Source organism: Hypanus sabinus, unplaced genomic scaffold (genome assembly GCF_030144855.1).
Source record: "Hypanus sabinus isolate sHypSab1 unplaced genomic scaffold, sHypSab1.hap1 scaffold_716, whole genome shotgun sequence".
Lineage (NCBI taxonomy): Eukaryota > Metazoa > Chordata > Chondrichthyes > Myliobatiformes > Dasyatidae > Hypanus > Hypanus sabinus.
In genome coordinates this window covers 212,523-235,592 of record NW_026781568.1, presented here as the reverse complement: position 1 = coordinate 235,592, position 23,070 = coordinate 212,523, and positions in this window count along the sequence as shown.

Genomic DNA, 23,070 nt, shown 5'->3' with positions numbered 1-23,070 from the left:
AGAGCCGGGTATCTGATTTCCACGACTCCCGTACTTGTGAAGTTCGATCGCTCTGTAAACAACAGAATTTCCATTATTTGAGGTGAAATAGCTGAAACGGTTATTAGTAGTGAAATCTTGAGATTTGTTGCATAAATTATAATTCAACGTTTTATGGACGAGCAGACATGTCTGTCGATATCCGACTGGCCGGTCAATTGGAAAAGCTTCTGATCTGGAGATGCGACCACTATCGGTTGAGAAAGCTGAGCAAGGTGAAAGCATGGAACTATGGCAATATCGGCAGCAACGTCATTGACAAAAGAAGTAAAAAGCATCACATAGAACCAATTTGGAAGCTGAATAACAAAACTATCAGATGCTTGAATCCTCAGTTCTGGAAACACATTTCAGACGAATGTAACATCTGTGCTTAGTAAAACTCCAAACAGTGCAGTGGATCGAAATCAAGATGACGACAGCACCATACAATTAGTGACCAGCTCCAGTATCTTATCAAGGACACCGATCGCTACGATTGTAGGATAGAAAATAGCCGCGATGTAGAAAATCGGTGGATAACCCAAATTCCATCAGAAGCAGCGTTCAGTTGCACGGAAAGTTCCGACTACTCATATGGACTGGCGGCAGCGTTATATGCAATTTAGCTTAATTCCACTGAGGCAATTAGTGTGCTTATCACATCAGTCGCAAGAGTGACAGCCAGCGACACAAACAACTACATTAAAGTGTTTTTTCCCTCTGTCACCATGCCATGAATTCGTATCCCCAAGGGATGTTACAAGTTAATAAATTTTAAACATAAGATAACATTAACGTTAAGAATGTACTTTCCAAGTCATCTGACGTCAGCCGCTGAAATAGGACATTTTCTGACCATTGTTGTTACCAACAGAACAGTTATCTTGAAAAATCAACATGGACAATCAACTTCAAACATGTATTTTGTCACATTCTTTGAACCACATTCGCTTCTGACATTGAGGGCGGGACACCAGCTCAGCAGGTGAAATGGCGGACAATTTATTGAAGGGGGAGATAGGTTCATTTTTTCTGTCGCTTGTTGTATTCTTTTCCAATCTTTTGAATGACGAATGTCAGAGTAACAAATGTTGACATGCATCACAATAAAACACATTGTCCGTATGTTCTTCTGAGCATATTAAAGAGATCGTGAGCAATATTCCAGGGACCTTTGATAATAAAATGTTACGGGCCCACACGAATTTAGATGCGGCTTGTGGACGGATTGAGAGGAGATCTCTGATTCTTTGACTGTGACAAGTCTACTGCAGGGATTGGTTCGTTGTTATTTATCATGTATGTTAATGACTCAGTTGTAGAGGCAGGAAACTGAATGAGAAGAATTACGGACGAATACTAGGTTGGGGGCATTGTGTATAGCCGGAAAATGTATCCAAGCTTGTAGATTGATGTTTACTGTCTGGAAAATGGGTTGACAATGACCGATGGAATTTAATGGTGACGATTATGAGTTTTTTCTTCTTTGTGAGGATAGATACAACAGGTTAAGAAGCCCATTGAATAGTTGGAAATTAGCGTGCAGAAGGAGACCTGGGAATACAGATCGATAATTCCAGGAAAGCTGCATCACGGGAAGATCGGCTTCTATTGAGCTCTAGTCCCATTGCCCTTCACATGAGTACAGGAGTTGGGACGTTATGTTGAATCTGAACAAAACGTTGGTGAGGCCGTAGATACAATAGCGTGGGCTGCTCCGTCCACCTACCTACCGTTTTATAATGTCAATAAGCTTCAATGCGTGTACCGATAATCTGAAAAAAAGAATACAGGAACTGAAGACCAGAATTAGAAGGAACTGTTGAATTGGAATTTATTCCTTTGACGGCAGGGAAATGAATGGATATCTTATAGAAGTATACACATTTGTGAGAATTACGGAAAGGGCGATTGCTCGCATATCTTCCACATCCTCTGAGTGAATCTAAAACTGCTTCATTGATGTGGGGTGAAAGTCAATATACAAGGGGGTAAGTGCTAATGCTGACACGCTAAGAGAGTCGAGGAATGTGAAAGGATCTGCCAACGTAAGTGGTAGATGCAGATTCAATTATATCATTTCAGTGAAGGTTGTCCAGGTATGAGGATGAGAGTCGGAAGGAGGGTGCAGATTACTGGGACATGATGAAGGATCACAGAGGGATGATCTATGTGGACGGCACAGCCTTTTTCTGTGCGGTATTAATCTCTGACTCCAGAACAATCTCTGTCGCATTTCTCCATTCAGTGTCTGCTGATTTTCGACCTTGTCACCAATCTAAGTATGTGTGGATTTGGATGTGTTCAAATTCACATTTCAACCACACTTTTTTCTGCTTTTGCAGTAAACGACTCTGTGCCTATTGAGGATCTCGTACCGAGGAGCGACTCTCGGATCATTGGAAATAAAGTCTCACCACTCTGTATCCATCGTGGGACTGGCATCGCTGATCGGCCTCTGATCACTCTGGGATGACTCACCTCTCTGTATCCACTGTGGTGCTGGTATCGATGAGCGACCGTCGGTCTCCCTGTATCCAGTGTGACCCTCTTACTGATGCGTTGCCCTCGGCTCATTTGAGATGATCTCAGCGCTGAAACACGCTTTCCACTCTTGCACTTTGAATACCATTTGTGAGACTGACTGCGCCAGTCTCACCGTTTTATTCAGCTTTTCTTGTGAATTATTATCATCCCTAAATCTGAACAGCTTCTCACTTTTGCGACAGCTGTTCAGTCAATTCCTACTAAGTTATTTTATAGCCAACAGACTCATTAATCAATACATCGGATTAATTGATTAATACATCCACGCCAGTATTGGTTTCATTTACTTCTCCGATATCTGCGTTGTGACCCAGTCATCGTTTATTATTTGTCTCCAATAGCTCCTCAGATGGAACCAATTAACTTCACTTCTGTACGATTGCAGCCTTTTAAGCAGCGAATGAAAAAGAGGTAGACCGAAGAACAGGGACGGATGGAGATATATTTCTAGCCAAAACATGCGTCTGGCTCGTATGGGATCTCTGAGGTGGCGAGGTTTCCCTGCAAAAGTGGTAATTGCTCCAGACGCTGGGGGTGCTGTCCGGACGATCACTGCTCCCGGTACACATTGCCGAATAAAATATGATAAGTCTCCACCGTGAATCTGTGCCTCCTATTACAAGGCAGTCTGAAACTCAATTTACCAAACAGCCTGGATTCCATGATTATAGACTGGCTTATTATGCATTCGGATAGGAATTCCGAGAATTTTTGACGCGTCATTTCGCCAGTGCAAGGGTCGTGGATTGCAAAGGGTGACTGAAAACGATCGTGTTCCACAATGCCGCACCACATCTACATTGGGACTCACCAATGTACGGGTCGCCATACCGACAGAACCTGTTATGAATGTGTGACGTAGAAGGACAGATTTCCCTGAATGGTGGTTGGTGATGGAGGAAGTATAGATGCTGATGTGGCACTTGTAACGCCTGCAGGGATAAGTGCCAGGATGGAGAGCAGTAGGAAGTCAAGTCAAGTCAAGTTTCTTTATATATATAGCACATTTCAAAACAACACACGTTGACCAAAGTGCTGTACAGGTCAGAGCAAATATCTAATATCGTTAATACAAGAAACACAGACATATCCAACAAGGCAAACAGCTTATGGGCACAAAAGAAACAACAAAATGGCCGAGGCACAAGCCAAAAATCAGCCACATCAGAAGGAGTCAAACGCTAGTGAATAAAAGTAAGCCTTGAGCCTGGAATTAAAATAGTCGATGAAGGGGGCAGATATGATAGGTAGGGGAATGCTGTTCCAAAGTCTATGGGCTGCAACAAAGGCGCGTGACCCCTGATCTTAAGTTTCGATCGCGGGACAGCCAAGAGCTCCAAGTCGAGGACAACCCTTCTCACATTTAGGGTGATTCTTCGCCCAGGCGCTTCAAACGGTCATTACTACACGCGCTAGGAACTTTGTAGATCAGTTGGAACAACAGTGGGATTCAACACTTTTGGCATCTGGACAACTGCTGTGAGTGAAGTTACCAGGTACTCGCAATTTTACCAGATGTTTGGACGCGAGGCGATGCTGTACCGTAACCTCTGTTTCTGGACTGGCGGGTAGGGTTTTCACAATAAAAGAGGTCTGATGTTTTTCTCTGATATCTGGAAGGAACTGAAAATGACCCATGAACTAGCGGAGGTCGCGGTTACCAAGCAATATTGATGGAATCGAAAGAATTACGATCAGACGGTTAGGTTTTCCCAGCTCATGTCTGGAGACAGAGTCCTCTTGGCTAACCTGGGATGCGTCAGTAGGTTGATCGTTGCACGGGTGGGTCCTGTGGAGGGAGAGTCAGATGCTAAACCTATTAGTTTCCCGGGTGTACCACAGAATGGGAATGGGCCTGTTAAGATTCTCTATCGGAAACGCCTTCAGACTCCTTGACGAGAGGTGCGTTTTGAGCCTGAGACTGACATTGTCCCAACACTCAGTAATAGGACTCTTCGGCGACGTGGGAAATCGAAGGGCAAGCAGCGAAAAGATCTGGTCAGGACCGAACTACTGAATGTGTTACCCATTCAGAGGATGGGCAAAAGGGTATGCTGCCTTTTGCAAACTCCGTGAATACAGTTGAAGAGATTCCCAACTCCACCAACTTTAATGCCGGTGAAATGGCGGGATCTAGCAGTGGCAGATAAGTTTTCGGTTCGAAAATTACGGGAGACTGGACTTGAGAATAACTGGAGCTGAAGCTGAGATGAGCCAAACGACAAGGGGTCCTGAGTTGTCTAGAGGCGATAGTAACAGATAGAGAGACACAACCCGTGTAGACAGAAAAAAAAACTGGGATGCGACCGAAGAACTAGATGATGAGTCTGGAGTTCCCCAGATAGTTTGGACAAGGTCGCACCGGAAAGCTGTGTGTTGTGCTAATCTTCATATTGAGGTATGTAACTGCCATTTTCACCTGGATCAGAAGGACTGCCACAGCGAAATTCCTTTCAAACTCGGGCTTATTCATGAAGGGGGATCAATTATCTAAAAGTCATGGGAAAATGACTCTGTTTAGCTTGTGGGGAGTGTAGCTCCCTAGTAAAGGTTTCACAGCTAACGTTGTAGGTCTTTTGTAGAAACACTGTTTGGGTTTTCAGAGATGAACGATACTGAGGAATGTGAGCCATCCAATCAGTAGGGAAGGCTGGGGATGGATTTTTTTTATTTTTATTTTTATTTTATTTATTATTATTATTTTTGTGCCTGACACCGGTGTGAGCCTTTGGCTTTGATCATCGTGAGATGAAGAGGAAACAGCGGGTCGTAGATTCGATCCCGTGATGACCATGGATCGATGGAGCAAAGTGCGGGAGACTACTCACAATCGACGCATATGACTTATGGGCGAGCTGAGCTCCAAAGTTTGCGTTTTTGTCATTTTAATTATAATTAGTCTTTTGTTTTGCTTTTATCGGATTTAGAAATGTTTTATTTAAGTTGATATTTATTTTATACATCCTTTAATTATTTACAATGTGTGGTCTGTAACTTCCTAGCAATGAGCTCTAAGTGACACAGGATTCACAAAATCCAGAGCCTGGCCGGGAGAGATATCTTAATCTCGACCGGTTTGGTGGGAACGGAGTGTGCAATCCTCAGACGTACGCGCCTGGAGAACAACAGTTGTTTCGGTGCTGTGTTGGGTGCCTGGCATCGAGGACTAGCGACCAGGTTTTAGAGACGCCCGGGAAGAAAAGGGTCCTTGCGGATTCTCTAATATTTCCGTGTGGGTATTTCCGATAATCAGGCGACCCGAAGGGAACTCAATATTCTTGGTTGGTACGACAGTAACGAAGCCCAATTTCCCTCGGGGTCAATAAAGTATGTCTGTCTGTCTGTATTCCGTGTGGTGAATCAGAGTTTTACAGATTGGTAATAATGTCACGTGGCTTGACAACTTAATGCCCGGAATAATGCAGGCCAACACATTAAAAGTTTTCATAACCGCACAATTAACATAGGAGGAAAGCTTAAGGAATTTGTGGGCTTCCAAAGCACGAAGATCAAATCCCGCCCGTTTTCCTATATTGTGACTGATTTCTGCCATCTGTACTCTGTAATCCAGCTTGACCTTTCATTCCGTAGTACCTCACATTTTCCCGGATGGAACTCCATTTCCCATTTCTTAGCCCAGTTTTGCAACGTGCCAGTGTCTGGTTATAACCTAGGAACACGTTCTACGCTATTCGTAACACCACCAACCTTCCTATTATTTATTGATTTATTATTTGTTTAATTAAGCATACTGCGGAAACAGCTCTTTCAGGCACAGTGAGTCACGGCACCCAGCAACCCCGATTTAATTCTAGCCTCGTCGCTCGGTAATCTGTAATGACCAGGTAATCTACTCTATTTAAATTTGGCCGGGGAATGGAGACCCAGAGTGCACACAGACTCCTTCCAGAGGAAGCCGTCATTGAATGAAGAATTCCAATGCCCCGAGCTGGAGCAGCTAAGCCACGTGGTTCCCCATCCTGCTACTGAGTAACCCAGCTATCCACTTCCTCTTCAAAGTCATTTACAAAAATCACAAATAGCAGGGCTCCATAACACATTTGTTGGAAATGCTCCATCTATAACCAGTAGGTGCCTCATGGGCAGAATAATTACAAATCGAATCAGCCATGCTTTGATACATCCCAGGCCTTGGGACATTCTGAATGGGTCTGTGACGGGGACTCTTGTCAGGCTCCTCAGACAATTGCATATACCCAGCATTCACAGCTGAAATTGCTTTGCCACCTCCTCAAAGAAAATCAAGTTGTCCGTAAGGCACGACTTACCCACAGAAAGCCATAGAATTGCCCTAATTTTCTTTCAGCGACAACTCAACAATTCAGTCCCGAAGAATTATCTCCAATAATTTAGGCTCCATTAATGCATGTGTCGCTGTTTCAGAATTTCGACTATCATTCCTATTGCCTATTGGTCACGTGTACGCTTAGATTTTACCCGCTCAGATGAACTGGATTGACTCTACGGAACGACAAATCAGGAGTAAACCCTTGAATGAAGGACGTCAGTTGAGCGTCATATCGAGCAAGTAATGTCTGAATACAAATCCTTGCATGTCTCAGGCTTTATTTCAAGCAACAATATTATCGTGCGAATGGAGGGCTGACGCCAGAGAGACATTTTAGTAAGAACAGGCAGTATGCTGGAGGAGCTCAGCAGAACCTTTGAAAACAGTAATTAGTCGTTTCGGGTCGACACCCTTCATCGGGACTCTGATTTTCTGTGTGTGTTGTTTTGTATTACGAGCATCAGCAGATATTATCGAGTTTGATTTGTAACCCAGCTGATCACATTGTTTACCTTCACCAAAGTATAAACAGAAAATAGGAAGCATGGAGGCAACTGAATGGTAGCGACTTACAGGAATTATTTTTAACGTTTCATCGTTTCAAAATCGGATTCAATAGGTACTTCACCGCATTCTTTAGTTCCTCACGGAATTTGCTCTGAGTCAGGGCGTAAATGCAAGTATTGGTGCAGGAACTGAGAACCTGAAGCATTGCTGCTGTATATACTGTGATGTAACGGGGATCAGTGACAGAATAAACAAAACTCTTTGAACTCCGTTCGTAGATATAAAACACCACCTGCGTCAACCACAACGATATGAAACTACCGGTTATGCTGAAGAGCAAAACGATGGATTTCCGTCGGTTCTCCATCACCCGGTCATTTTCTTTCTCTCCACTCTTTTGTCCCCGGAGCCCCCTACGAGCTCGACTGGCCGCTAGAATCCGCCTGACAGTCAGAATATTGAACAGCAAAATCAGAAAGAATGGTACACAAGGGGTTAAAATGCGGTGAAACGTCGTAAACACCGCCCATGAAAGAGATGTATAGAAGCTCGGTTTCGTAACACAGTACCAGGGAACACCATCAACTATTACAGAAGGCTCATATGTGAAGTACCAAGGGACACTCTCCAAACAGGCCAGCACACTCACTGTCCCGATAACCACAGCCGCCGATCTCTCGGTGCAATATTTTGCTTTCAGCTTCTGACAGCAAATTGCCACAAACCGATCGATTGTGAAGGCGACAGTCAGCCAGACGGAAATCGCAGTGCTCGCAAAAACCAGCCATTCACGGAGGCTGCACAAAGGAGTGATGGCCAGGAATGAATCGGGAAAATAACTCCAAGCTGTCCACCTCAGCAGCGGATCAGAGATAACGACCAGGAGATCGGCCGCGGCCATTCCCACCAGGTAGCGAGTGACACAGTTGGAGAGACCGCACTTTCCCCGCGACAGAATGACAATCGCCACCAAGTTCGCTGGAAGAGAAACAGTGAACAGCAAGTTGAGAAGATACTGAGCAGAGGCGAATATTAACGACTGAAATGTGAAGTGACAGCTCAAAGCTAAAGCTGAGTACCGAACTCCTCAGAGTCATTAATGGATGGAACGTTCTCGAACCGCGCCTTCCGCGTCTCGTGCGTATGACGTGAACAAATCCGCGTGCTGCTGGTGGGATTCTTCCATATGACAATCATCAATTACCATGGCGCTCCCCGTCCGCGACAGAACAGCCGAAGGACGGAACAAAAAACAGGAAGTGCTGGAAACATTCATCTGGACAAAACGGAACATGTGGAGAAAACAAAGTGTCTCGCCTCAGAACTGTTCTCAGGGAGGCCTACGACACGTGTGGTAACGTTTCCCTTTCTATCTAAGCAGCTTGGGGCTCAGTGCTTCCAGCATTTCTTGTGTTTATTTTCAATCCCAGCATTTACCAACTGACTGACTTTACAACAGAACATTGACTGATTCCAGCAAACACCGCGCAATGTGAGACCATCTCACAGACAGACATGAAACATCCACTCAATCCATTTGTAGGACGCTGAAATTCCACATCCAACAGTAAATTCGGTGCCGTAGTCCGATGTCTGCAACAGTGTTTGATGTCAATATGATAGAATACATTTCAGGGTGGTGATAACATTAACACGTTGGTTGTGACAATGGACTCTGCAACGACAACATGGTGTTGTTCGCCAACTGCTTCACATTCAGTCACTGCGGACACATTTATCAAAAATACACACGTTTCATGCTGCAACATGGAACTAATCACATTTACTCAATTGTCACTACCAGTTCTGGTTTGATTGTTACACCTAATTCAGACAACCGCTGACATACAAATGCAGACATTCAATTAGTAAACTCTCCACGTGCTGTAACAACGCAATATTTGCAAAGGAAATGTTGCTGTTAAAAACCAAAAGCACAGAGACCCGAACATCACATTATTGATCACAAATAGCTGGAGAACGCGGTCTGATCTATTGAATCCCACAAATGTTGGCGGATTCGCTGAATTCCTGTTTTTAGATCCAAATCCCGAAATCCACATTCCAGCTTTCCATTTCATTCCCGAAACGCGGAATACAGGGACTGGACGGATGGCAATAGAAAACAGAGAGAAAAACAAACACAATATGGAATTTAACTACATTTACCAACAACGGCAGCTGACACCTCAGCTTACCGAGAATTCCAAAGGCTGAAATGAAGGGATAGTAAACATCTCGTATCCGCCAGATGACCCGATTACCCATCTAACTGTGAATCCGTGACTGCTGTTGGTCCAGAATTCACAGCTCTGGCGAACACTCTGAGCCGATTCATTCCAAACAAGCCTGCTTTATAGAGAGGATCGGTCCCCAGCGATACCGCTATACCTCTGATTAACTTTTTTAGTTACACTTAGTAGAACAAACACTTTAATTCGGCACCATTTTCTCCGATGTAAATTCTGGGCTGATTGAAGACAAATACATCAAACACTCTTGGGTATTATCTGAGCATTCTTTCATCCTGGGGAAATGATGCAGGAACTCGAATAACAAAGAATGAGCTTTGTCTCGGAACAACCACATTTACAGCTTTCAATGTTTTTGCTGCCTAATTATGCAAACGGAATTCTCCGAAACCGACCGAGCCCTAACTGCTGTACTTGCGGCTGACCATCCTGATCTGCCTTTCAGTCTCTCAAATCCCACGGATTTACAGATAAGCACGGAAATATAACAAACAGAACCTCTGCAGATTTTGGAAATAAAAAGGCAACACAAATTAAGTGCTGGCGGCTTTTTGCTGAGTCCCTCTCATATTTTATATACACACAAACGCACATCCGATTCTGGGAATCGGAAATGAGTTCGAGCTTGCTACAGTTTTCTCAGGTGAGGCGCCCTCTGTGGAAAGAGAAGCAGTGTTAAAATTACAGATCAAAACTCGTTAGACGCGTATCGGCAGAAATCTGGAACGGAGGTAAAAAGGCTGTCTTCTCAGGTAGGGAAGTGATGAAATATAAGTTTATAGATAGGACTGATCCTGACACCACTGGGTGGGAGGCGATCATGACATATGCCACAAAACCTGAACACGGGAGGTTCAATCGTAACGGGGAACGCTGCTTTACAGATGGATGTTGGCAAGTAGAATATAAAGTCCAAAACAGAGTCCGATGATTATGGATGAAAGAGAAGATGCGACAAGATTCAGAAGAATGTAAAACATCTTCAGTTAACTTCATCTGTTTCATCATTCCATCATGGCGGATTAATCACCCCTGTAAACCACATTCCCCTGCCGTTCTCCTTTAACTGCAGATGCTGTTATTAATAAAAACGTAACAATGTTTAACTATGTTTCCATAGTTTCAATTTAAATGGGGCCATTGACAGCACACCAGAGAGTTGCTAGCGCACTTACTTCTTGGAATATCTCAGTGTTACACCGAACCCATATTCTCTGCGCCAGGTGGGAGTCAATTCAATAACTAGAGATCAACGGGTAATGCTCCAAAGCGAAGCCCAGAAATTATATAGAATCGCTAAGTTGTACACGAGAGCTCTGAATAACGGTGTAATAAAGGTACTGGATCGGACAGACAGAGGCAGATGCAGGACAAATTCTATTACTATTAGAAGACTATTACAACTGGCGAGGCTATCACTAACATTGCGTTGCTGAAAGGACATTGGTTCAGTTCTATAAAATTGGAAATTGTGTCGTAACTCAGACATCAATCAGAGTGAATGTTTTTAACTCAGCGCTGGTCAAACATGTGTTCAGAAAAATAATTAAATAAAAAATAAAACATGATAACCATACTGAAAACCGTCTACGGGGTGGTATTTTATATTGAGGTTGTAAGTGGCCGATTGATTTCGCATGAGACGGCACGTGGTGGAAATGTGAAGTCATCGTTATATTGGTCCATTGGAGTGAAGTTACGCAATGGTGAGCAGTGGTTAGCAAAACCACATTGCTCTTTGAATGGTGGCGGGCGGACGAACGAGACTCACTGCCAGGAACTGTAACATGTTTCATTCTACGGTTCAACCCCTGACTGCGGCTCTTATAGAACAGGGACCAGATATCCTTCTACTACCCCTTTCTCTCCGCTCCCTCTGAGTTACGTGGGGCGGCGTGGGGGGAGGGGCGGGACGGTGGGGAACGGCTGTGTAGTAGCAGTAACTGAAAAGTATAGCAATTGCTGCTGCAATTGCATTGCTTCCTCAGCACTACCTTCTCCTTCACTTCTCTTCGTATCATCCGCAAACTTTGCCACAAAGCCATTAATTCCATTATCCAAATCATTGACAAACAACGTGTAAAGTTGCGGTCCTAATTCTGACCCCTGTGGAACACCACTAGTCACTGGTAGCCAACCGGAAAAAGCCCCTTTTATACCCAATCATTGCTTTCTGCCTGTCAGCCTTTCCTCTAAAAATGCCAGTGTTTTTCCTTGAATGCCATAGGATTTTATCTTGTTACGCCGCCTCATGTGTGGCGCTGTATCAAAGGCCTTCTGACAATCCAAGTAATTGTGTTTCTCCGCCTTTCCATTGTCCACCGCTTTTGCAACCCCCTCGAAGAGCTCAAACAGATTAAGCAGGCAAGGTTTTCCTTGACAGAAACCATGATGGCTGTTCTTATTTTGATCATTACTCTCCAATTACTCCGAAACGTCTTCGTTAATAATGGACTGCACCCTTCCAAACCTCTGAGGCTAACTAGCCTATAGTTTATTTACTTTCATCTTCCTCCATTCTTAAAGAGTGCCATGCCAGAATTAAGCAATTTTTGAAAGGTCACTACCAATGCATCTACTATCTCTTCATAAACCTCTCTCAATACTCTGGAGTATAGTCCATGTGGCTCTGGTGACTTATCCATCTTAAGACCTTTCACTTTGCCTGCTCGTTTTCCCTTGCAATTCCAATGACACTCAGTCCTGATATATGATAATCACGGACATGTGGCACACAGCTGGTGCTTTTCACAGTGATGTCTAATGCAAAGTAATGCAAAGCGCTACCGCCGCTCCCAATGCAGTTGCAATTCTAGTTGAAACATTTGTACGAGTCAAATCAACGGAACAGCAGTTTGTAATATATCATTACGACAGACACATGGACGTGACGTGGAAGAACGCAGTGTACACCTGTCAGTGAAATGTTCCGTGGCACAGCAGTTTATGTCTTTTTTTAATGTAAGATACAAAAGCGGATCACTAAAGGACGGAGTTTTACTTTTTTAACACATATTTTGATTTTCGAGGTACAGAACGCGAACCGACCCTTCCATCCTAAAGAGCCCGTGTCGACATATGACAGAATTTGACCAATTAACTGTTTGCAGTTATCCCGGAGGAATCCCACACTGTCACGGGTAGAACGAACACGTTCCTAACTAACGGCGAACGGCGCGGGAGTCTGAAACCGCATCCGACAGTTGCGTTCATTCGGAACGGCGGCGCGCGTTTCTCAGCTCCTGTCTCCGTTGAAAGTGCCCTACAATGCGGGTGAACGGAGTTTGCAGCACCTCCCCCATCTGCTCCCTGAACTTCCTCTGAGTCACGGCGTAAAGAGTGGTGTTTAAGCAGCAGCTCGGGAGCTGCAGCTTGCAGCCCAGCTCCCTTATGGTTTCAGGTTTGGATACAAGGACAAACATCCAATATGCCAGATATGATAGAGCAGATACCCATAATCGCATCCACACAGTGTGCACCAACAATACCGTCCAGAACACTACGGAATTGCCTAACACGGCCAATAGTAAAATGAGTGACTTCTTACAGCTCTGCCTCCTCAGGTCATTTGAACTATCGCCACTGCTGTGACCCCAGACTCTCCTCCGGGCTGCTGTTCAACACGTCGAGTAGCAGAATGACCACAAGCGTGATCACAGGCGTGAGGAGGTAGCTACCGAACTCGACTACCGTCCAGTAAACTGTAATCAGCACACCGCATCTTTCTTGGCAAATCCAGGGGATTTACTCCTGTGAGTAAAAATACCAGAAAATGTTGGTTAAACAGCTCAGCGCGGACACCGTCCCCAGAACCACAGCCGCCGTTTTGTCGGTGCAGTATTTATCTTTCAACGTCTGGCAGCGAATATCCACAAATCGGTCAAAGGTGAACATGGCGGTGAACAAGACAGTCGTTGGCTGCGTAAAGTAGGGCGACGTGGACATTACACACGGGGATGTTCCTCAGGAAATTAAACGCTTCCCGAAAAACAATCGGAATGTGCCACAGTACCAGGTCGAAGACAACGATTGCAGATCTGCCGTTGTCATGGCCGTCAGATAACGAGTGACGTCTTTAGAAAGACCGAAGTTTCTCTGGGACAGGATAACAATCGTCAGCACGTTCACTACCGTGAGGGAAAGAAATACAAACTTATGAACGGGCAAGGAACAAATCCAGATTCACAGAGAAAGAAAGATAGAAAGCTGTTCCTGCATGCACACTGGAAGGTTTTCGTTTGCTCCTTCGGCAATGTCTGCTCGGGGCGGTGGGGAGGGTGGATGGTGGTAGATGATTGGTCAGTGAAGTCGACAAGTAACTGGAAAACACCATCATCACGCAACCCACACGGAGTAGAGCCAAAGTGGTCCCAGATTTCGGGAAAGATAAATTCTGAACTGTGCTCGGAATCGGTGGTTGAAATGGAATTGCCTTATTTTTACCACATTGATATGCCAATATACTTTGAGAACCGCAGCATAGAATCTGTTCCTGAGCACGGAGGTAGTACTCTCGGACATTCTACCGCCTGACTGATTGAAGAGGGGAGAGGAAAGAATGGCTGGTGCGGACAGGGTCTTTGCTGAATGATTTACAGAGTTAGCGAACGGTGCGAACAGACTGCACTTGGGGAAACGGGTGGTGGCTGGTCTCGGTGATGAGCTGAAGTGTGCCTACATTTTATTACAATCCGTAAAATGAGTTTTAGATGAACTAATCGGGACTCCAAATTGGAGTGTTGCTTTTTAACTGCAATTCCACCTCTAGTACTCTAATACCTCCAAGAGCTCTTTGTTGTTCTTCAGTCAGTGACTCAAATTTAATCAATCTCTCTGAAACAATAATTGGCAATTTAGCTATTTCAAACTATCCACCTGAACTGATGAATTTAATACCCGAAACTATAAGAGATTCAGACTCTGTTGACAGAATTATACGCCAACTCAATACCAATTTGAACTTGCCTTCAACTAACACTGCTTTACTTATTTTTTATAATTCAGTTTTTGTTCGTCATTTTATTTTCATGTTTGCACTCCATCACATTGTAAAGCAATTTGAACTACATCATATGCCCACTGAATATGTTATTATTATTATCTTATTAATAAGAATGCCATTCAAAATGATGATCTTTGCATACGGTTCTGGTCTATATATTACATCTTCCGCAGTTACTAACGACGATCGACGATCTTAACTGGAACACTCACTGAAATCCCCATGCATCAGACCTCTTCAACGGAGTCCGTCACCATCGCTTCTCATCTGCTCGATGCTCGAGTCGCTGGAGAGGAAGGTACCTGGAAAGGCAACCAGAGCGAGCAAGGGGTTAGTAAATGGGTTGAAATATCAGGAGTAAATATCTGATCCGTCAGTCTGCTGTGATCCAAGGATCATCCTACAAAATATAGTGAGCCGAACTGAAGACACCCTTCCCGCTCGCTGTAACATTCCAGACTCCTCTTTCTGATCCTGACACATTCCCTTTCAGTGTTCCCAGATTCTGGTCGGTGACTGACGCTTCGCACGCTGCGGATCTAACCTGTTGTACTTCGCAGCTCCCCAATTATTGTCTTACGCCGTGAGCCACTGCGCTCTGTCTGATCCGGAAGGGCTGCTTCCGCTGACACTGTGAGACTTCATCAAAAGTAGCAATTTTAAATGGAGCTGCAAATCCCCCAGTGATAGCGCAGGCTCCGTGCGGGCTGACGTTAATTGCAAGCGTTCAACAAATACCTACGTTTAAGCCGTTTGAATCCGGACTGCTGGAGCAGCACAATTTAACAGGGTGATGATGACCAGGTTGGACATCCGCCCATCCTTGAAGATGCCACAAATGCCTGAAAACAGATGCCACTACTGCAATGATTTCTATGAATGTTATGTAGTACCAGTTTCTTTTTTTCTTAACAGAATGTCGGCAGATGTGTCACTGTTGTGTACCATCAATGTTCCAGGAGAGAGGAGGCTACGTGGCGTCCACGCCAGTACCGACAGATTCGTAAGCACTTACTTTCACCGAGTGGTGAGGCTGATCAAAACCTCCAATCCACCCCCTCCCAACTTCCACACCCCAGCACTACATTATCAATATCTGACGGTTATCTAAGTAAAGTGCTTAGCTTCACTTTAAGAAATGCAATCTATTTATGTATCTAATATGTCTTAGGTATTTATATTTATTATTGTTATTTCTCTTATCGTGTTTCAGGTTGTAACTGTTATTTCGTTCTCCGTTGCACTTGTGAACTGGAAATGACATTAAACACTTGTAAATCTTGAATAATGACTGATTTACACATTTACCACTATCCTGTGGGATGGACCAATGACATCAGGGAGCTGCCTGCAGGGCTGATGGAATCGAGGTGTGTTAATCGGAAAATAACGCACTTCGTGCAGTATCCTCTCTCACCGTAGCGCCTTGCCTGCCCATTGGCTGATCTGGTGCCACCCGCACCTTTTTCATTCTTCCCCGGTCTTCTGTTCACTCCTATTAGATTCCAACTTCTCCAGCCCTGTATTTGTGTCACCAATAAAATCCCAACTCTTTACTTCATCCCTCCCTCATCTTAGTTTCACACTTCCACCCTGTTACTCTGACTCATATTTTTTTCTCCAGTCCTGCTGAAGTGTCTCAGCCGGAAACATCAAATGTACTGTTTGACATGATGCTGCCTGGCCTGCTGAGTTCCTCCAATATCGGTCGTGTTACCTGGATTTCCATTATCTGCTGATTTTGTCTTGTTTGTATACGAATTCTACTTTGACATATTCGATATAGGGACGATATAAAAATACACGCTGCTTCATCAGTAAATCTGGGGCAATTAAATCAAACTGCAGAACTATCGGTCCAACATATAAAAACAAACATAGGACTAGTTAAGTGCCAAACATTGAACACAAAGAAGGGTTCAATTCAGATAGCAGAGAATAAAGCAGAGCAGCAGGATACAATAGAATCGAATGATTAATGTGAAACGTTATTAACTTTGGACATGAACAAGTAAAGAAATTGGACCATAGAACGATGAAGAGAAAACCTTCGATATAATTCACATGAGTCTTTCAGAAAATCTGCCGAACAGAGCTTTGTACTAAAAACAGAAGAAAGGCAATTAGCAGTTTTGCTAAACCCATATTATTTTTGGCATAATATCATTGTCCAAAACCGAACAAGAAATGTTGCAACGAAAGATGCGAATTGAAATGAATTTTATTAGAAAACACTGTGTACACCCGAACGCACTCAGATTAATAACCCCGGGGACAGAGGGGGGAGGGAAATACCGAACAAAACCTACTCCAGAGTCCATGAAGATATCTAACAGTACATGTTCATCATCGAAAACAGGATTCCGTCCGGCAGGCCAGCATAAGCAATTCTGATGAGTACACCCTTCAGAGTTAAACTTCCACGAAGGCAGAAACAAGAAAAATGATTTTTTAAAATGTAGAAAACATAAGAAAACCTTAACCATTGGACGATCACGAACCTCCATGCAAAACATCCACAGGAAGTGAACAGAATAGATGTCGACAAGGAAGCGTCGAAGGCCTGACTCAGATTTGGAGACTTCTTTTCAGAATCTGTGAGGCGACTTTTGGCAATACAAGATCAAGTTGCTTACACAAGAAAAAAAAATCAAATATACATAAGAAAAGACAAAACAATTTGGAATGATAATTGTAGAAAATGCTGAGAGAAACCACAAACAAACCAACGCATTACACATCCCTGAAACAGTTTTAAACACAAAGAACGTAATCACCCGGCAAATATTATCCACCAAAATCTTCCGTTAAACTACAAACTCATAAAATAAGCCCCAGACTGCTAAACATTAATCGGAAACAAGCGAAAATCTGCGAATCTGGAAATCTGAGCAAGACACACACACACAATGCTGGAGGAGCTCAGCAGTCCAGGCAGCCTCTATGGAAAAAAAGCAGAGTCGACCTTTGGCGGAAACCCCCAGGTAAGTCTAGAGAAAAAAAAGCTGAGTGTAGATTTGAAAAGTTGCGTGTGGGGGATAGGAAAATGCCAGGCAATAGGTGAAACTTGGAGGGACGGGGAATGAGGCATGGATCTGGGAACTTGATTGGTGGAAGAGAGAGAAGGCTACGGGAGAAAGAAAACCACGCCAGCTATTGGAGCAACAGAGGGAGGCGATGTGAGGTTAAGGAGATAACATGAGGGAGAGAGGGACAAGGGCTATGAGGAATGTTGAAGAGGTGGGGGGGGGCATCACAGAAAATTTGAGAAATTTATGTTCATGCTATCAGGTTACAGGCTACACAGTATATAGGCAGGTAATTTGACATTAAATTCTGGGGGGAGACATTCCGAACATTCCATTAGCGCACGAGCCAAACCACAAAAACTGAGGAGGACAGCAGGGCAGAGCTCCGCGTTTCACTAAACGCCGCACCCAAACTGTAAATATATCGCCGAACTATCATCCTTCCGCTTTCTGAACACGTAAACAAAACATGCCCCAGCCCCACACGCTTCAACCGAAAAAATATACTGTGTCAATTGCTTACCCTTAAGGAAGTCAGTTATAAAGGGGGAAAAGGGCGTGCTACATTTGACAAACACAATTAACACATTACGTGCAACAGCCGACTCCAAGCATTTGAAAAGAATATCCCGAATGCTGCGATGGCTTAATATGCCAAACTGTAAAGAAAACGATTTAAGCTTCGGCTGACGATGCTGCGCTTCTAACTCTTTGCCCAAACACTTATTCCGTGCAGCGAATAAGGCGCTTGCAATATTAGTTTTGGATCTGCAGGAATATATGTCTTGAATTTTACCTTCGACAAAAAGCACTATTCAATATACAACTTGGGCAACACAAGAGGTGATTATGGAAAACAGTCAGCTCCCTGAAATAAAGCCATTATACCAACTGTAACCTCTGAGCTACCACATTTACATTGCGACTTACTGAGAACTCCAGCTGCTAAAATCATGGGATAATAATTGCTTGCAACGCGCATGATTGTCCGGATTCTCATATTTGAAAGAAGTGGTGAATTTCGAAAGCGTTGTTGGCGATGGCATAGGAATGCACTCTGGCCAGATACTTTTCTAGGAGACCGGATTTATAATCGGATTAAAGAAGTGTTTTGCACCATTCCTCCGGGTGGAAAACCGGGTCGGCAATATGGTGCAATTTCCAGGTATCAGGGAGCATGAACAGTGTGATGACACAATAACGCGAGTTTCTTGGGAAACTGAAAGGTTTGAGGGTAGATAAATCACCTGGAGCAGACGGTGTACAACTCAGGGTTCAGACAGTGGTTGCTGAAGAGATCGTGGTGGAATTGTTAGGGACCTTTTAAGAAGAACCAGATTCTAGAATATTTCAAATGTAATCCAACAAGCAGGGAGAGAGGCTATTTTCAAAGAAAAGAGAAGCTTTTACTAGCTCAGGTGCAATAGGACTTGGGGGTCCTTGTACAAATTTGACTGAAGTTTAATTTTCAGGAGGAGTCTGTGGTGAGGAAGAGTCTCGGACCGAAAAGTCGACTGTATTCTTTTCCATAGAGGGTCCCTGGCCTTCTGAGTTCCACCAGCATTTTATCTGTGTTGCTTAGATTTCCAGCAGCTACAAATTTTCTTCTGATCGTAATCCTGACATCAAACAAGTTATTTCAGAGTACTGACCGTGCTGAAAATAACGTGACAACGTTGGGGTCATGCTTCAAGATGTCAACCAACATTGATGTGTCTGTTTCTACGAATTAAACAGGATGTTAACGAAGCAGTTTCTTATTAATTTGGATAAATCTGGACAACGACAATTAGGCCTAAATAAGTACCTTTCACAATTATTAGTTCCATGGCAATATTTGAAAACGTAGTAAAAGACCAAGCTAATGTTTAACTGAGTTGTAAATATGTACGTAAAAGACGTACAGAACAAATCAGAATGTACGAGTACTACTGCAAAACTAAAATACTGTTTATGAACAATATGGAATAGTAGATGATAATTCTGAATTTTGAATTTCCTTACAGTTTAGAAAATATTCAATTTTTTTTTCATCCAGCTAAGTCCATGGCCCTAGAATACCCCAATTAGTCCATCTTCCAATTCTTTGCCCATTCTCCCAATCTGTAAGCAAGCTCCCTGCACCCTGAATACCACCCCTATCTATTTCCTGTTGGCAACAGTATTATCACTTCTGTTATCCAAATCGTTGATTCTAACGCGAAAATTCCCGCCAATTTGGAATACAACATGTTCAATGTGGAATAGAACTTCTCATTCCGACCCCACCAGTCCGTTAGTTGGAACTTTAACGTTTACGTTTTCCGTTGTTAAGCTGTCAAAAGCTTTCTGGGAATCCAAGCGTTTCCAAAACCAGAGGCGCACCGGCTGCCGTGGCTGATTTCCTTAATATTAGATTCCAGCATTTTCCCAACCAAAGATCTCAAGCAAACTACCCTATCCTTTTTCTTCTGCCTCGATGTGCACTGAATTTCGAACATGGGCATGAACAGGCATATGGGGATACACATAGATTTGTGTGAATTTGCGGCTCAGGATTTGCACACGAATGACTAATGACTGAAAGCGTTCGGAGTCGATACTGCCATGTTCTGATGTGCATGTGGGGGTGTCAGTAGTTTGGGGTTCTCACTGAAGTTGTGTGAGCGATATGGGTTGCATATGTTCTTGAATCTGGGGATGCGCTCCGATTTAAGGGTTTTACAGATGGAATTAGTGGTCGGCTCGGATATGGGGTGCGCACTTATTTGGGGATAGCATATTTAGGGGTGCGTGGAGAATATGGGAGTCGCCACGTTTTTGTGGGTGCAAATGGGGGTTCTGGCTGTGCCGGCGGATTTGGTGACGTGCGCACGGACTTTAGAATGCGTTTGTGTTTTTAATGTGAAGGCAGCCATTTTGTGCTTAGAATGATTATTCCTCAAGTATAATATAAGCTTGTGGGGTTGCCAGCGGGTTTGGGGTGCACATGCATTTTGGCGTGCGCTCTTATTTGAGAATGGCGCAGATTTGGGAGTACAGACAGATTTTAGTGATGTGAACGTATGTACTGTTCAATATGGTTTGGGGTGACACGCAGATTTTGGTATGTCGCCGATCTGCAAAAGGATTTCGGGGCGTATACGGTATTTTAATCTTTAATGTTGATGCAGATATTTTCTAAATTGTTTGAAATGATTCTTGCTTTATTTGTCAGGCTGTTATGGGTGCGGACATATTCGGGGATTGTGCAGATTTAGTGTGGTTTTGGCAAACATGGGTTGCACACTGGTTTAGATGTGTGTAAGCCAATAAGGCGATGCTTACGGATTTCGGGTTCTACGGATTTGACTACGGATTTGGAGTTGTGACGTATCTGAAAATCCCTACAATTACAGATACTTTCATAATAAATACACTTTGATCTTTCAGCAGTATACTTCTTAAATTATGGTGGCGGCGGGTATTGGAGAACTTTTTAAAATGATTCCTGCTCTGAGATAATCAATTATGCAGCGGTGCTGTCAGATTGTTTGAGGAGCCCACTGCTTTGGTGATTGCGCAGATTTAGGGCAGTGTCGGTAGAACTGCGATGCACATTCATTTGCTGATGTGAATAAATTTAGAGATGAACGGGTTCAAGATGCGAATTAATTTGAGTTGTTTTGGCTTATATTCTGATGCTTACTGATTTAGCGATTCTCAGAGATCTGTGGTGTCTGCGGATATGGAGTTATGTTGCACTTGAAGGCAGTTTCATTTACAAATCCTTACATTTTAACTGCAGCTTTAACTTTAGACGGTATTCGTGTTATTTAGTGGTGGAGGCAGCCAGTTTTAGAACTGTTTGAAATGATTCATTCTCTGGAATGCTCTGCTGTACATCTGGGGGTGTCAGCGAGTTTGGAGGGCTCATCGATTTGGGGGTGCGCACTTAGGATGTGCGCCGATTTCTGAGTAAACATGGATTTGGGGTTTCACACGGATTAATGGACAAAGACAGATTTGAGTGTCTCGAAGGGTCGGGGGCTGCACGCGAATTTGGTGTGCATGGCGATTTGGTGTGTCAGGGATTTTTTTTTGCGACAATTTATCAATAAAAGCATTTTTAATGTTGTACTTTGCGTTGGTGATTGTTTAAGTTTAATTTTCTCAACTGTTCGATAGTTTTTCTTGCTCAAAGATGATCTGAAATTCATGTGGGATTGTCAGCGAGTTTGTGGGCGCACACGGATTTGTGTCTGTCGATGGATGTGAATGCATGATAAATCAAATTCACAGGAACCTGAACTAATTGTACATTGAACGTTGTTCTTGCTATTATTTAAGTATCGGCCAGCTAGTTTGTGAACTGTTGGAAATGATTCTTGCTCAGGTATAAATTAATATTCATGCGATGTGTCATTGGAACTGTGATGGTGCGCACAGATTTAGGAGAGTTTCGGCCAGTATGAGCATGTAAGGTTTTTTGGGATGCGTGTGGATTTGGGAACGCACCCGGATTTGATGGTTTTGACTTTGGGAGTTGTGCAGATTTAGTAATGTATCGGTAAATATGGGTGCACAGAGATTTCGCGTCGGTGAGGGTTTCGGCTGCACACAGACATGGGTTTGCTTGAGGATATGGGAATATGGTCAAGTTTAGGTGTGTCCCGGCGCGTATGGGTACTCATGGACTTGTGGGTGCCGGTTGGTTTGGGCTTCTGATGAATTTCGAAGTCCATTATCGAACATTTAACAGTAATTGTACCTTAAACTTAGAACTTATTCTCGCTATTTCTTGAAGGTGAATTTGTTCACGTTTTGAAATGATTGTTCGTTTGGAAACACCTAATGTGCATAATTGGGTGTCAGTAGATTTGTCGATGTACACGGTCTTCCGGTGTTCACAGATTTCGGGATGCGGTGGACGTTGGGTCGTGACTAATGTCAGGGTTGTTTCATTAATAGGTGCTTTATTAATAAAGGCACTTTCTCTGGGATAAAATAATGTGTAGGTGGAGGTGTTGGCAGGTTGGGCGTGCACAGCGACGAAGTGTGCGTACTGATATGTGAGTGCATGTAGAGTTGCACGATTTGCTGCGTTTGTGTTAATTACACATATCAAGGTTATTTCGTTTGCTGATACACTCATAAATAATATAATTTAGCGTTAAACTTCGTTCTTGCTATTTTTACGGTGCATTAAGCCATCCTGTGAAAAGTTTGAAATGATTCTTGCTTTGGGAGAAACGCTGGTACATGTAGGGACGCAATAATATTTGGGGATACACAGAGATTTGTGGATGTGCATGGCGAGTATGGGTACACAGGGAGTTGGTGGTGTCGGTGGATTAGGGTGTGTGACGAATCACAGAGTTGTTTCGGTTATAGATAATTTGAGAATAAATGTACACCGAACTTTGAACTTTGTTCTCCTTTCTC